Here is a 14,889-nt window from a genome sequence, read left to right as displayed (position 1 = left end):
TACGGTTAGGGTTAGGGTTTAGAGTTAGGGTTAGGGTTAGGGTTTAGGGTTAGGGTTAGGGTTAGGGTTAGGGTTAGGGTTAGGGTTAGGGTTAGGGTTAGGGTTAGGGTTACGTTAAGGGTTAGGGTTAGGGTTTTGGCACTCATGGAACACATTTAGTGAGATGTGCTTTATTGCTTGGCACACACAACCATTGTTCGAAAATGCACTTTATTCGCTCTCAAACACGTTTTGAGCAAAGCATAATACGGCGGTGTCATTTTGAGGCAGCGGAAGGTGCCAGGAGGCTCATTCCAAGTGTGCCTGACGCAGCTTCGCATCCCGTTCTATCTGCAACAGTTTTAGGTGGCTGGAAAGCATTGCTGTGGAGTTACAGCTAAAATGAGAATATTTGTGTCTCTCGCTGTGATAATGTATTTCAAGCAACCTATAGGCTTTGTGGTAAAAATGTTCTCCATATATGGCACATGTGTGCCACGTCCAAAAAAGCACTTTACTCGCTCAAAGAAGAAGGGCTAGGGTTACGGTTAGGGTTAGGGTTTAGAGTTAGGGTTAGGGTTAGGGTTTAGGGTTAGGGTTAGGGTTAGGGTTAGGGTTAGGTTAAGGGTTAGGGTTAGGGTTTTGGCACTTATGGAACACATTTAGTGAGATGTGCTTTATTGCTTGGCACACACAACCATTGTTCAAAAATGCACTTTATTCGCTCTCAAACACGTTTTGAGCAAAGCATAATACGGCGTGTCATTTTGAGGCAGCGGAAGGTGCCAGGAAGCTCATTCCAAGTGTGTCTGACGCAGCTTCGCATCCCGTTCTATCTGCAACAGTTTTAGGTGGCTGGAAAGCATTGCTGTGGAGTTACAGCTAAAATGAGAATATTTGTTTCTCTCGCTGTGATAATGTATTTCAAGCAACCTATAGGCTTTGTGGTAAAAATGTTCTCCATATATGGCACATGTGTGCCACGTCCAAAAAAGCACTTTACTCGCTCAGAGAAGAAGGGCTAGGGTTACGGTTAGGGTTAGGGTTTAGAGTTAGGGTTAGGGTTAGGGTTAGGGTTAGGGTTAGGGTTAGGGTTAGGGTTAGGGTTAGGGTTAGGCTTAGGGTTAGGGATAGGGTTAGGGTTAGGGTTAGGGTTAGGGTTAGGGTTAGGTTAAGGGCTAGGGTTAGGGTTTTGGCACTTATGGAACACATTTAGTGAGATGTGCTTTATTGCTTGGCACACACAACCATTGTTCGAAAATGCACTTTATTCGCTCTCAAACACGTTTTATCAAAGCATAATACGGCGTGTCATTGTGAGGCAGCGGAAGGTGCCAGGAGGCTCATTCCAAGTGTGCCTGACGCAGATTCGCATCCCGTTCTATCTGCAACAGTTTCAGGTGGCTGGAAAGCATTGCTGTGGAGTTACAGCTAAAATGAGAATATTTGTTTCTCTCGCTGTGATAATGTATTTCAAGCAACATATAGGCTTTGTGGTAAAAATGTTCTCCATATATGGCACATGTGTGCCACGTCCAAAAAAGCACTTTACTCGCTCAAAGAAGAAGGGCTAGGGTTACGGTTAGGGTTAGGGTTTAGAGTTAGGGTTAGGGTTAGGGTTTAGGGTTAGGGTTAGGGTTAGGGTTAGGGTTAGGGTTAGGGTTAGGGTTAGGGTTAGGGTTAGGGTTAGGTTAAGGGTTAGGGTTAGGGTTTTGGCACTTATGGAACACATTTAGTGAGATGTGCTTTATTGCTTGGCACACACAACCATTGTTCAAAAATGCACTTTATTCGCTCTCAAACACGTTTTGAGCAAAGCATAATACGGCGTGTCATTTTGAGGCAGCGGAAGGTGCCAGGAGGCTCATTCCAAGTGTGTCTGACGCAGCTTCGCATCCCGTTCTATCTGCAACCGTTTTAGGTGGCTGGAAAGCATTGCTGTGGAGTTACAGCTAAAATGAGAATATTTGTTTCTCTCGCTGTGACAATGTATTTCAAGCAACCTATAGGCTTTGTGGTAAAAATGTTCTCCATATATGGCACATGTGTGCCACGTCCAAAAAAGCACTTTACTCGCTCAGAGAAGAAGGGCTAGGGTTACGGTTAGGGTTAGGGTTTAGAGTTAGGGTTAGGGTTAGGGTTTAGGGTTAGGGTTAGGGTTAGGGTTAGGGTTAGGGTTAGGGTTAGGGTTAGGGTTACGTTAAGGGTTAGGGTTAGGGTTTTGGCACTCATGGAACACATTTAGTGAGATGTGCTTTATTGCTTGGCACACACAACCATTGTTCGAAAATGCACTTTATTCGCTCTCAAACACGTTTTGAGCAAAGCATAATACGGCGGTGTCATTTTGAGGCAGCGGAAGGTGCCAGGAGGCTCATTCCAAGTGTGCCTGACGCAGCTTCGCATCCCGTTCTATCTGCAACAGTTTTAGGTGGCTGGAAAGCATTGCTGTGGAGTTACAGCTAAAATGAGAATATTTGTGTCTCTCGCTGTGATAATGTATTTCAAGCAACCTATAGGCTTTGTGGTAAAAATGTTCTCCATATATGGCACATGTGTGCCACGTCCAAAAAAGCACTTTACTCGCTCAAAGAAGAAGGGCTAGGGTTACGGTTAGGGTTAGGGTTTAGAGTTAGGGTTAGGGTTTAGGGTTAGGGTTAGGGTTAGGGTTAGGTTAAGGGTTAGGGTTAGGGTTTTGGCACTTATGGAACACATTTAGTGAGATGTGCTTTATTGCTTGGCACACACAACCATTGTTCAAAAATGCACTTTATTCGCTCTCAAACACGTTTTGAGCAAAGCATAATACGGCGTGTCATTTTGAGGCAGCGGAAGGTGCCAGGAAGCTCATTCCAAGTGTGTCTGACGCAGCTTCGCATCCCGTTCTATCTGCAACAGTTTTAGGTGGCTGGAAAGCATTGCTGTGGAGTTACAGCTAAAATGAGAATATTTGTTTCTCTCGCTGTGATAATGTATTTCAAGCAACCTATAGGCTTTGTGGTAAAAATGTTCTCCATATATGGCACATGTGTGCCACGTCCAAAAAAGCACTTTACTCGCTCAGAGAAGAAGGGCTAGGGTTACGGTTAGGGTTAGGGTTTAGAGTTAGGGTTAGGGTTAGGGTTAGGGTTAGGGTTAGGGTTAGGGTTAGGCTTAGGGTTAGGGTTAGGCTTAGGGTTAGGGATAGCGTTAGGGTTAGGGTTAGGGTTAGGGTTAGGTTAAGGGTTAGGGTTAGGGTTTTGGCACTTATGGAACACATTTAGTGAGATGTGCTTTATTGCTTGGCACACACAACCATTGTTCGAAAATGCACTTTATTCGCTCTCAAACACGTTTTATCAAAGCATAATACGGCGTGTCATTTTGAGGCAGCGGAAGGTGCCAGGAGGCTCATTCCAAGTGTGCCTGACGCAGATTCGCATCCCGTTCTATCTGCAACAGTTTCAGGTGGCTGGAAAGCATTGCTGTGGAGTTACAGCTAAAATGAGAATATTTGTTTCTCTCGCTGTGATAATGTATTTCAAGCAACATATAGGCTTTGTGGTAAAAATGTTCTCCATATATGGCACATGTGTGCCACGTCCAAAAAAGCACTTTACTCGCTCAAAGAAGAAGGGCTAGGGTTACGGTTAGGGTTAGTGTTTAGAGTTAGGGTTAGGGTTAGGGTTTAGGGTTAGGGTTAGGGTTAGGGTTAGGGTTAGGGTTAGGGTTAGGGTTAGGGTTAGGGTTAGGGTTAGGGTTAGGGTTAGGGTTAGGGTTAGGGTTAGGGTTAGGGTTAGGGTTAGGTTAAGGGTTAGGGTTAGGGTTTTGGCACTTATGGAACACATTTAGTGAGATGTGCTTTATTGCTTGGCACACACAACCATTGTTCAAAAATGCACTTTATTCGCTCTCAAACACGTTTTGAGCAAAGCATAATACGGCGTGTCATTTTGAGGCAGCGGAAGGTGCCAGGAGGCTCATTCCAAGTGTGTCTGACGCAGCTTCGCATCCCGTTCTATCTGCAACAGTTTTAGGTGGCTGGAAAGCATTGCTGTGGAGTTACAGCTAAAATGAGAATATTTGTTTCTCTCGCTGTGACAATGTATTTCAAGCAACCTATAGGCTTTGTGGTAAAAATGTTCTCCATATATGGCACATGTGTGCCACGTCCAAAAAAGCACTTTACTCGCTCAGAGAAGAAGGGCTAGGGTTACGGTTAGGGTTAGGGTTTAGAGTTGGGGTTAGGGTTAGGGTTTAGGGTTAGGGTTAGGGTTAGGGTTAGGGTTAGGGTTAGGGTTAGGGTTAGGGTTAGGGTTAGGGTTAGGGTTAGGGTTACGTTAAGGGTTAGGGTTAGGGTTTTGGCACTCATGGAACACATTTAGTGAGATGTGCTTTATTGCTTGGCACACACAACCATTGTTCGAAAATGCACTTTATTCGCTCTCAAACACGTTTTGAGCAAAGCATAATACGGCGGTGTCATTTTGAGGCAGCGGAAGGTGCCAGGAGGCTCATTCCAAGTGTGCCTGACGCAGCTTCGCATCCCGTTCTATCTGCAACAGTTTTAGGTGGCTGGAAAGCATTGCTGTGGAGTTACAGCTAAAATGAGAATATTTGTGTCTCTCGCTGTGATAATGTATTTCAAGCAACCTATAGGCTTTGTGGTAAAAATGTTCTCCATATATGGCACATGTGTGCCACGTCCAAAAAAGCACTTTACTCGCTCAAAGAAGAAGGGCTAGGGTTACGTTTAGGGTTAGGGTTTAGAGTTAGGGTTAGGGTTAGGGTTTAGGGTTAGGGTTAGGGTTAGGGTTAGGGTTAGGGTTAGGGTTAGGGTTACGTTAAGGGTTAGGGTTAGGGTTTTGGCACTCATGGAACACATTTAGTGAGATGTGCTTTATTGCTTGGCACACACAACCATTGTTCGAAAATGCACTTTATTCGCTCTCAAACACGTTTTGAGCAAAGCATAATACGGCGGTGTCATTTTGAGGCAGCGGAAGGTGCCAGGAGGCTCATTCTAAGTGTGCCTGACGCAGCTTCGCATCCCGTTCTATCTGCAACAGTTTTAGGTGGCTGGAAAGCATTGCTGTGGAGTTACAGCTAAAATGAGAATATTTGTGTCTCTCGCTGTGATAATGTATTTCAAGCAACCTATAGGCTTTGTGGTAAAAATGTTCTCCATATATGGCACATGTGTGCCACGTCCAAAAAAGCACTTTACTCGCTCAAAGAAGAAGGGCTAGGGTTACGGTTAGGGTTAGGGTTTAGAGTTAGGGTTAGGGTTAGGGTTTAGGGTTAGGGTTAGGGTTAGGGTTAGGGTTAGGGTTAGGGTTAGGGTTAGGGTTAGGGTTAGGGTTAGGGTTAGGGTTAGGTTAAGGGTTAGGGTTAGGGTTTTGGCACTTATGGAACACATTTAGTGAGATGTGCTTTATTGCTTGGCACACACAACCATTGTTCAAAAATGCACTTTATTCGCTCTCAAACACGTTTTGAGCAAAGCATAATACGGCGTGTCATTTTGAGGCAGCGGAAGGTGCCAGGAAGCTCATTCCAAGTGTGTCTGACGCAGCTTCGCATCCCGTTCTATCTGCAACAGTTTTAGGTGGCTGGAAAGCATTGCTGTGGAGTTACAGCTAAAATGAGAATATTTGTTTCTCTCGCTGTGATAATGTATTTCAAGCAACCTATAGGCTTTGTGGTAAAAATGTTCTCCATATATGGCACATGTGTGCCACGTCCAAAAAAGCACTTTACTCGCTCAGAGAAGAAGGGCTAGGGTTACGGTTAGGGTTTAGAGTTAGGGTTAGGGTTAGGGTTAGGGTTAGGGTTAGGGTTAGGGTTAGGGTTAGGGTTAGGGTTAGGCTTAGGGTTAGGGATAGGGTTAGGGTTAGGGTTAGGGTTAGGTTAAGGGTTAGGGTTAGGGTTTTGGCACTTATGGAACACATTTAGTGAGATGTGCTTTATTGCTTGGCACACACAACCATTGTTCGAAAATGCACTTTATTCGCTCTCAAACACGTTTTATCAAAGCATAATACGGCGTGTCATTTTGAGGCAGCGGAAGGTGCCAGGAGGCTCATTCCAAGTGTGCCTAACGCAGCTTCGCATCCCGTTCTATCTGCAACAGTTTCAGGTGGCTGAGAAGCACTGCTGTGGAGTTACAACTAAAATGAGAAAATGTGTTTCTCTCGCTGTGATAATGTATTTCAAGCAACCTATAGGCTTTGTGGTAAAAAATTTCTCCATATATGGCACATGTGTGCCACGTCCAAAAAAGCACTCCACTGGCTCAGAGAAGGCCTCCGAAGCGTGTTTTGGCACTTATGGAACACATTTAGTGTGATGTGCTTTATTGCTTCGCACACACAACCATTGTTCGAAAATGCACTTTATTCGCTCTCAAACACGTTTTGAGCAAAGCATAATACAGCGTGTCATTGTGAGGCAGCGGAAGGTCCCAGGAGGCTCATTCCAAGTGTGCCTGACGCAGCTTCGCATCCCGTTCTATCTGCAACAGTTTCAGGTGGCTGGAAAGCATTGCTGTGGAGTTACAGTAAAATGAGAATATTTGTTTCTTTCGCTGTGATAATGTATTTCAAGCAACATATAGGCTTTGTGGTAAAAATGTTCTCCATATATGGCACATGTGTGCCACGTCCAAAAAAGCACTCCACTCGCTCAGAGAAGGCCTCCGAAGCGTGTTTTGGCACTTATGGAACACATTTAGTGTGATGTACTTTATTGCATGGCAAACACAACCGTTGTTCGAAAATGCACTTTATTCGCTCTCAAACAGATTTTGAGCAAAGCATAATACAGCGTGTCATTGTGAGGCAGCGGAAGGTGCCAGGAGGCTCATTACAAGTGTGCCTGACGCAGATTCGCATCCCGTTCTATCTGCAACAGTTTCAGGTGGCTGGAAAGCATTGCTGTGGAGTTACAGCTAAAATGAGAATATTTGTTTCTCTCGCTGTGATAATGTATTTCAAGCAACATGTAGGCTTTGTGGTAAAAATTTTCTCCATATATGGCACATGTGTGCCACGTCCAAAAAAGCACTCCACTCGCTCAGAGAAGGCCTCCGAAGCGTGTTTTGGCACTTATGGAACACATTTAGTGTGATGTGCTTTATTGCTTCGCACACACAACCATTGTTCGAAAATATATTTATTCGCTCTCAAACACATTTTGAGCAAAGCATAATACGGCGTGTCATTTTGAGGCAACGGAAGGTGCCAGGAGGCTCTTTCTGAATGTGCTTGACGCAGCTTCGCATCCCGTTCTATCTGCAACAGTTTCAGGTGGCTGAGAAGCACTGCTGTGGAGTTACAACTAAAATGAGAAAATGTGTTTCTCTCGCTTTGAAAATGTATTTCAAGCAACATATAGGCCTTGTGGCAAAAATTTTCTCCATATATGGCACATGTGTGCCACGTCCAAAAAAGCACTCCACTCGCTCAGAGAAGGTCTCCGAAGCGCGTTTTGGCACTTATGGAACACATTTAGTGTGATGTGCTTTATTGCTTGGCAAACACAACCATTGTTCGAAAATGCACTTTATTGGCTTTCAAACACATTTTGAGCAAAGCATAATACAGCGTGTCATTGTGAGGCAGCGGAAGGTGCCAGGAGGCTCATTCCAAAGTGTGCCTGACGCAGCTTCGCATCCCGTTCTATCTGCAACAGTTTCAGGTGGCTGGAAAGCATTGCTGTGGAGTTACAGCTAAAATGAGAATATTTGTTTCTCTCGCTGTGATAATGTATTTCAAGCAACCTATAGGCTTTGTGGTAAAAATGTTCTCCATATATGGCACATGTGTGCCACGTCCAAAAAAGCACTTTAGTCGCTCAGAGAAGAAGGGCTAGGGTTACGGTTAGGGTTAGGGTTTAGAGTTAGGGTTAGGGTTAGGGTTAGGGTTTAGGGTCAGGGTTAGGGTTAGGGTTAGGGTTAGGGTTAGGGTTAGGTTAAGGGTTAGGGATAGGGTTTTGGCACTTATGGAACACATTTAGTGAGATGTGCTTTATTGCTTGGCACACACAACCATTTTTCGAAAATGCACTTTATTCGCTCTCAAACACAATTTGAGCAAAGCATAATACGGCGTGTCATTGTGAGGCAGCGGAAGGTGCCAGGAGGCTCATTCTAAATGTGCTTGACGCAGCTTTGCATCCCGTTCTATCTGCAACAGTTTCAGGTGGCTGAGAAGCACTATTGTGGAGTTACAACTAAAACGAGAAAATGTGTTTCTCTCGCTTAGAAAATGTATTTCAAGCAACCTATAGGCCTTGTGGCAAAAATTTTCTCCATATATGGCACATGTGTGCCAGGTCCAAAAAAGCACTCCACTCGCTCAGAGAAGGCCTCCGAAGCGCGTTTTGGCACTTATGGAACACATTTAGTGTGATGTGCTTTATTGCTTCGCACACACAACCATTGTTCGAAAATGCACTTTATTCGCTCTCAAACACGTTTTGAGCAAAGCATAATACAGCGTGTCATTGTGAGGCAGCGGAAGGTCCCAGGAGGCTCATTCCAAGTGTGCCTGACGCAGCTTCGCATCCCGTTCTATCTGCAACAGTTTCAGGTGGCTGGAAAGCATTGCTGTGGAGTTACAGTAAAATGAGAATATTTGTTTCTTTCGCTGTGATAATGTATTTCAAGCAACATATAGGCTTTGTGGTAAAAATGTTCTCCATATATGGCACATGTGTGCCACGTCCAAAAAAGCACTCCACTCGCTCAGAGAAGGCCTCCGAAGCGTGTTTTGGCACTTATGGAACACATTTAGTGTGATGTACTTTATTGCATGGCAAACACAACCGTTGTTCGAAAATGCACTTTATTCGCTCTCAAACAGATTTTGAGCAAAGCATAATACAGCGTGTCATTGTGAGGCAGCGGAAGGTGCCAGGAGGCTCATTACAAGTGTGCCTGACGCAGATTCGCATCCCGTTCTATCTGCAACAGTTTCAGGTGGCTGGAAAGCATTGCTGTGGAGTTACAGCTAAAATGAGAATATTTGTTTCTCTCGCTGTGATAATGTATTTCAAGCAACATGTAGGCTTTGTGGTAAAAATTTTCTCCATATATGGCACATGTGTGCCACGTCCAAAAAAGCACTCCACTCGCTCAGAGAAGGCCTCCGAAGCGTGTTTTGGCACTTATGGAACACATTTAGTGTGATGTGCTTTATTGCTTCGCACACACAACCATTGTTCGAAAATATATTTATTCGCTCTCAAACACATTTTGAGCAAAGCATAATACGGCGTGTCATTTTGAGGCAACGGAAGGTGCCAGGAGGCTCATTCTGAATGTGCTTGACGCAGCTTCGCATCCCGTTCTATCTGCAACAGTTTCAGGTGGCTGAGAAGCACTGCTGTGGAGTTACAACTAAAATGAGAAAATGTGTTTCTCTCGCTTTGAAAATGTATTTCAAGCAACATATAGGCCTTGTGGCAAAAATTTTCTCCATATATGGCACATGTGTGCCACGTCCAAAAAAGCACTCCACTCGCTCAGAGAAGGTCTCCGAAGCGCGTTTTGGCACTTATGGAACACATTTAGTGTGATGTGCTTTATTGCTTGGCAAACACAACCATTGTTCGAAAATGCACTTTATTGGCTTTCAAACACATTTTGAGCAAAGCATAATACAGCGTGTCATTGTGAGGCAGCGGAAGGTGCCAGGAGGCTCATTCCAAAGTGTGCCTGACGCAGCTTCGCATCCCGTTCTATCTGCAACAGTTTCAGGTGGCTGGAAAGCATTGCTGTGGAGTTACAGCTAAAATGAGAATATTTGTTTCTCTCGCTGTGATAATGTATTTCAAGCAACCTATAGGCTTTGTGGTAAAAATGTTCTCCATATATGGCACATGTGTGCCACGTCCAAAAAAGCACTTTAGTCGCTCAGAGAAGAAGGGCTAGGGTTACGGTTAGGGTTAGGGTTTAGAGTTAGGGTTAGGGTTAGGGTTAGGGTTTAGGGTCAGGGTTAGGGTTAGGGTTAGGGTTAGGGTTAGGGTTAGGTTAAGGGTTAGGGATAGGGTTTTGGCACTTATGGAACACATTTAGTGAGATGTGCTTTATTGCTTGGCACACACAACCATTTTTCGAAAATGCACTTTATTCGCTCTCAAACACAATTTGAGCAAAGCATAATACGGCGTGTCATTGTGAGGCAGCGGAAGGTGCCAGGAGGCTCATTCTAAATGTGCTTGACGCAGCTTTGCATCCCGTTCTATCTGCAACAGTTTCAGGTGGCTGAGAAGCACTATTGTGGAGTTACAACTAAAACGAGAAAATGTGTTTCTCTCGCTTAGAAAATGTATTTCAAGCAACCTATAGGCCTTGTGGCAAAAATTTTCTCCATATATGGCACATGTGTGCCAGGTCCAAAAAAGCACTCCACTCGCTCAGAGAAGGCCTCCGAAGCGCGTTTTGGCACTTATGGAACACATTTAGTGTCATGTGCTTTATTGCTTGGCACACACAACCATTGTTCGAAAATGCACTTTATTCGCTCTCAAACACATTTTGAGCAAAGCATAATACAGCGTGTCATTGTGAGGCAGCGGAAGGTGCCAGGAGGCTCATTCCAAGTGTGCCTGACGCAGCTTCGCATCCCGTTCTATCTGCAACATTTTCAGGTGGCTGGAAAGCATTGCTGTGCAGTTACAGCTAAAATGAGAATATTTGTTTCTCTCGCTGTGATAATGTATTTCAAGCAACCTATAGGCTTTGTGGTAAAAATGTTCTCCATATATGGCACATGTGTGCCACGTCCAAAAAAGCACTTTACTTGCTCAGAGAAGAAGGGCTAGGGTTACGGTTACGGTTAGGGTTAGGGTGTAGAGTTAGGGTTAGGGTTTAGGGTTAGGGTTAGGGTTAGGGTTAGGGTTAGGGTTAGGGTTAGGGTTAGGGTTAGGGTTAGGTTAAGGGTTAGGGTTAGGGTTTTGGCACTTATGGAACACATTTAGTGAGATGTGCTTTATTGCTTGGCACACACAACCATTGTTCGAAAATGCACTTTATTCGCTCTCAAACACGTTTTGAGCAAAGCATAATACGGCGTGTCATTTTGAGGCTGCGGAAGGTGCCAGGAGGCTCATTCCAAGTGTGCCTGACGCAGCTTCGCATCCCGTTCTATCTGCACCAGTTTCAGGTGGCTGAGAAGCACTGCTGTGGAGTTACAACTAAAATGAGAAAATGTGTTTCTCTCGCTGTGATAATGTATTTCAAGCAACCTATAGGCTTTGTGGTAAAAAATTTCTCCATATATGGCACATGTGTGCCACGTCCAAAAAAGCACTCCACTGGCTCAGAGAAGGCCTCCGAAGCGTGTTTTGGCACTTATGGAACACATTTAGTGTGATGTGCTTTATTGCTTCGCACACACAACCATTGTTCGAAAATGCACTTTATTCGCTCTCAAACACGTTTTGAGCAAAGCATAATACAGCGTGTCATTGTGAGGCAGCGGAAGGTCCCAGGAGGCTCATTCCAAGTGTGCCTGACGCAGCTTCGCATCCCGTTCTATCTGCAACAGTTTCAGGTGGCTGGAAAGCATTGCTGTGGAGTTACAGTAAAATGAGAATATTTGTTTCTTTCGCTGTGATAATGTATTTCAAGCAACATATAGGCTTTGTGGTAAAAATGTTCTCCATATATGGCACATGTGTGCCACGTCCAAAAAAGCACTTTACTTGCTCAGAGAAGAAGGGCTAGGGTTACGGTTACGGTTAGGGTTAGGGTGTAGAGTTAGGGTTAGGGTTTAGGGTTAGGGTTAGGGTTAGGGTTAGGGTTAGGGTTAGGGTTAGGGTTAGGTTAAGGGTTAGGGTTAGGGTTAGGGTTTTGGCACTTATGGAACACATTTAGTGAGATGTGCTTTATTGCTTGGCACACACAACCATTGTTCGAAAATGCACTTTATTCGCTCTCAAACACGTTTTGAGCAAAGCATAATACGGCGTGTCATTTTGAGGCTGCGGAAGGTGCCAGGAGGCTCATTCCAAGTGTGCCTGACGCAGCTTCGCATCCCGTTCTATCTGCACCAGTTTCAGGTGGCTGAGAAGCACTGCTGTGGAGTTACAACTAAAATGAGAAAATGTGTTTCTCTCGCTGTGATAATGTATTTCAAGCAACCTATAGGCTTTGTGGTAAAAAATTTCTCCATATATGGCACATGTGGGCCACGTCCAAAAAAGCACTCCACTGGCTCAGAGAAGGCCTCCGAAGCGTGTTTTGGCACTTATGGAACACATTTAGTGTGATGTACTTTATTGCATGGCAAACACAACCGTTGTTCGAAAATGCACTTTATTCGCTCTCAAACAGATTTTGAGCAAAGCATAATACAGCGTGTCATTGTGAGGCAGCGGAAGGTGCCAGGAGACTCATTACAAGTGTGCCTGACGCAGATTCGCATCCCGTTCTATCTGCAACAGTTTCAGGTGGCTGGAAAGCATTGCTGTGGAGTTACAGCTAAAATGAGAATATTTGTTTCTCTCGCTGTGATAATGTATTTCAAGCAACATGTAGGCTTTGTGGTAAAAATTTTCTCCATATATGGCACATGTGTGCCACGTCCAAAAAAGCACTCCACTCGCTCAGAGAAGAGCGTTTTGGCACTTATGGAACACATTTAGTATGATGTGCATTATTGCTTGGCACACACAACCATTGTTCGAAAATGCACTTTATTCGCTCTCAAACACATTTTGAGCAAAGCATAATACGGCGTGTCATTTTGAGGCAACGGAAGGTGCCGGGAGGCTCATTCTAAATGTGCTTGACGCAGCTTCGCATCCCGTTCTATCTGCAACAGTTTCAGGTGGCTGAGAAGCACTGCTGTGGAGTTACAAATAAAATGAGAAAATGTGTTTCTCTCGCTTTGAAAATGTATTCAAGCAACCTATAGGCCTTGTGACAAAAATTTTCTCCATATATGGCACATGTGTGCCACGTCCAAAAAAGCACTCCACTCGCTCAGAGAAGGCCTCCGAAGCGCGTTTTTGCACTTATGGAACACATTTAGTGTCATGTGCTTTATTGCTTGGCACACACAACCATTGTTCGAAAATGCACTTTATTCGCTCTCAAACACATTTTGAGCAAAGCATAATACAGCGTGTCATTTTGAGGCAGCGGAAGGTGCCAGGAGGCTCATTCCAAGTGTGCCTGACGCAGCTTCGCATCCCGTTCTATCTGCAACAGTTTCAGGTGGCTGAGTAGCACTGCTGTGGAGTTACAACTAAAATGAGAAAATGTGTTTCTCTCGCTGTGATAATGTATTTCAAGCAACCTATAGGCTTTGTGGTAAAAAATTTCTCCATATATGGCACATGTGTGCCACGTCCAAAAAAGCACTCCACTCGCTCAGAGAAGGCCTCCGAAGCGTGTTTTGGCACTTATGGAACACATTTAGTGTGATGTGCTTTATTGCTTCGCACACACAACCATTGTTCGAAAATATATTTATTCGCTCTCAAACACATTTTGAGCAAAGCATAATACGGCGTGTCATTTTGAGGCAACGGAAGGTGCCAGGAGGCTCATTCTGAATGTGCTTGACGCAGCTTCGCATCCCGTTCTATCTGCAACAGTTTCAGGTGGCTGAGAAGCACTGCTGTGGAGTTACAACTAAAATGAGAAAATGTGTTTCTCTCGCTTTGAAAATGTATTTCAAGCAACATATAGGCCTTGTGGCAAAAATTTTCTCCATATATGGCACATGTGTGCCACGTCCAAAAAAGCACTCCACTCGCTCAGAGAAGGTCTCCGAAGCGCGTTTTGGCACTTATGGAACACATTTAGTGTGATGTGCTTTATTGCTTGGCAAACACAACCATTGTTCGAAAATGCACTTTATTCGCTCTCAAACACAATTTGAGCAAAGCATAATACGGCGTGTCATTGTGAGGCAGCGGAAGGTGCCAGGAGGCTCATTCTAAATGTGCTTGACGCAGCTTTGCATCCCGTTCTATCTGCAACAGTTTCAGGTGGCTGAGAAGCACTATTGTGGAGTTACAACTAAAATGAGAAAATGTGTTTCTCTCGCTTTGAAAATGTATTTCAAGCAACCTATAGGCCTTGTGGCAAAAATTTTCTCCATATATGGCACATGTGTGCCACGTCCAAAAAAGCACTCCACTCGCTCAGAGAAGGCCTCCGAAGCGCATTTTGGCACTTATGGAACACATTTAGTGTCATGTGCTTTATTGCTTGGCACACACAACCATTGTTCGAAAATGCACTTTATTCGCTCTCAAACACATTTTGAGCAAAGCATAATACAGCGTGTCATTGTGAGGCAGCGGAAGGTGCCAGGAGGCTCATTCCAAGTGTGCCTGACGCAGCTTCGCATCCCGTTCTATCTGCAACAGTTTCAGGTGGCTGGAAAGCATTGCTGTGCAGTTACAGCTAAAATGAGAATATTTGTTTCTCTCGCTGTGATAATGTATTTCAAGCAACCTATAGGCTTTGTGGTAAAAATGTTCTCCATATATGGCACATGTGTGCCACGTCCAAAAAAGCACTTTACTTGCTCAGAGAAGAAGGGCTAGGGTTACGGTTACGGTTACGGTTAGGGTTAGGGTGTAGAGTTAGGGTTAGGGTTTAGGGTTAGGGTTAGGGTTAGGGTTAGGGTTAGGGTTAGGGTTAGGGTTAGGGTTAGGGTTAGGGTTAGGGTTAGGGTTAGGGTTAGGGTTAGGGTTAGGTTAAGGGTTAGGGTTAGGGTTAGGGTTTTGGCACTTATGGAACACATTTAGTGAGATGTGCTTTATTGCTTGGCACACACAACCATTGTTCGAAAATGCACTTTATTCGCTCTCAAACACGTTTTGAGCAAAGCATAATACGGCGTGTCATTTTGAGGCTGCGGAAGGTGCCAGGAGGCTCATTCCAAGTGTGCCTGACGCAGCTTCGCA

Source organism: Doryrhamphus excisus, linkage group LG13 (assembly GCF_037039965.1).
Source record: "Doryrhamphus excisus strain RoL-2023G ecotype Guam linkage group LG13, RoL_Dexc_Guam_v1.1, whole genome shotgun sequence".
Classification (NCBI taxonomy): domain Eukaryota; kingdom Metazoa; phylum Chordata; class Actinopteri; order Syngnathiformes; family Syngnathidae; genus Doryrhamphus; species Doryrhamphus excisus.
The sequence above is the reverse complement of the archived record's forward strand: the minus strand, read 5'-3'. Positions refer to the sequence as shown.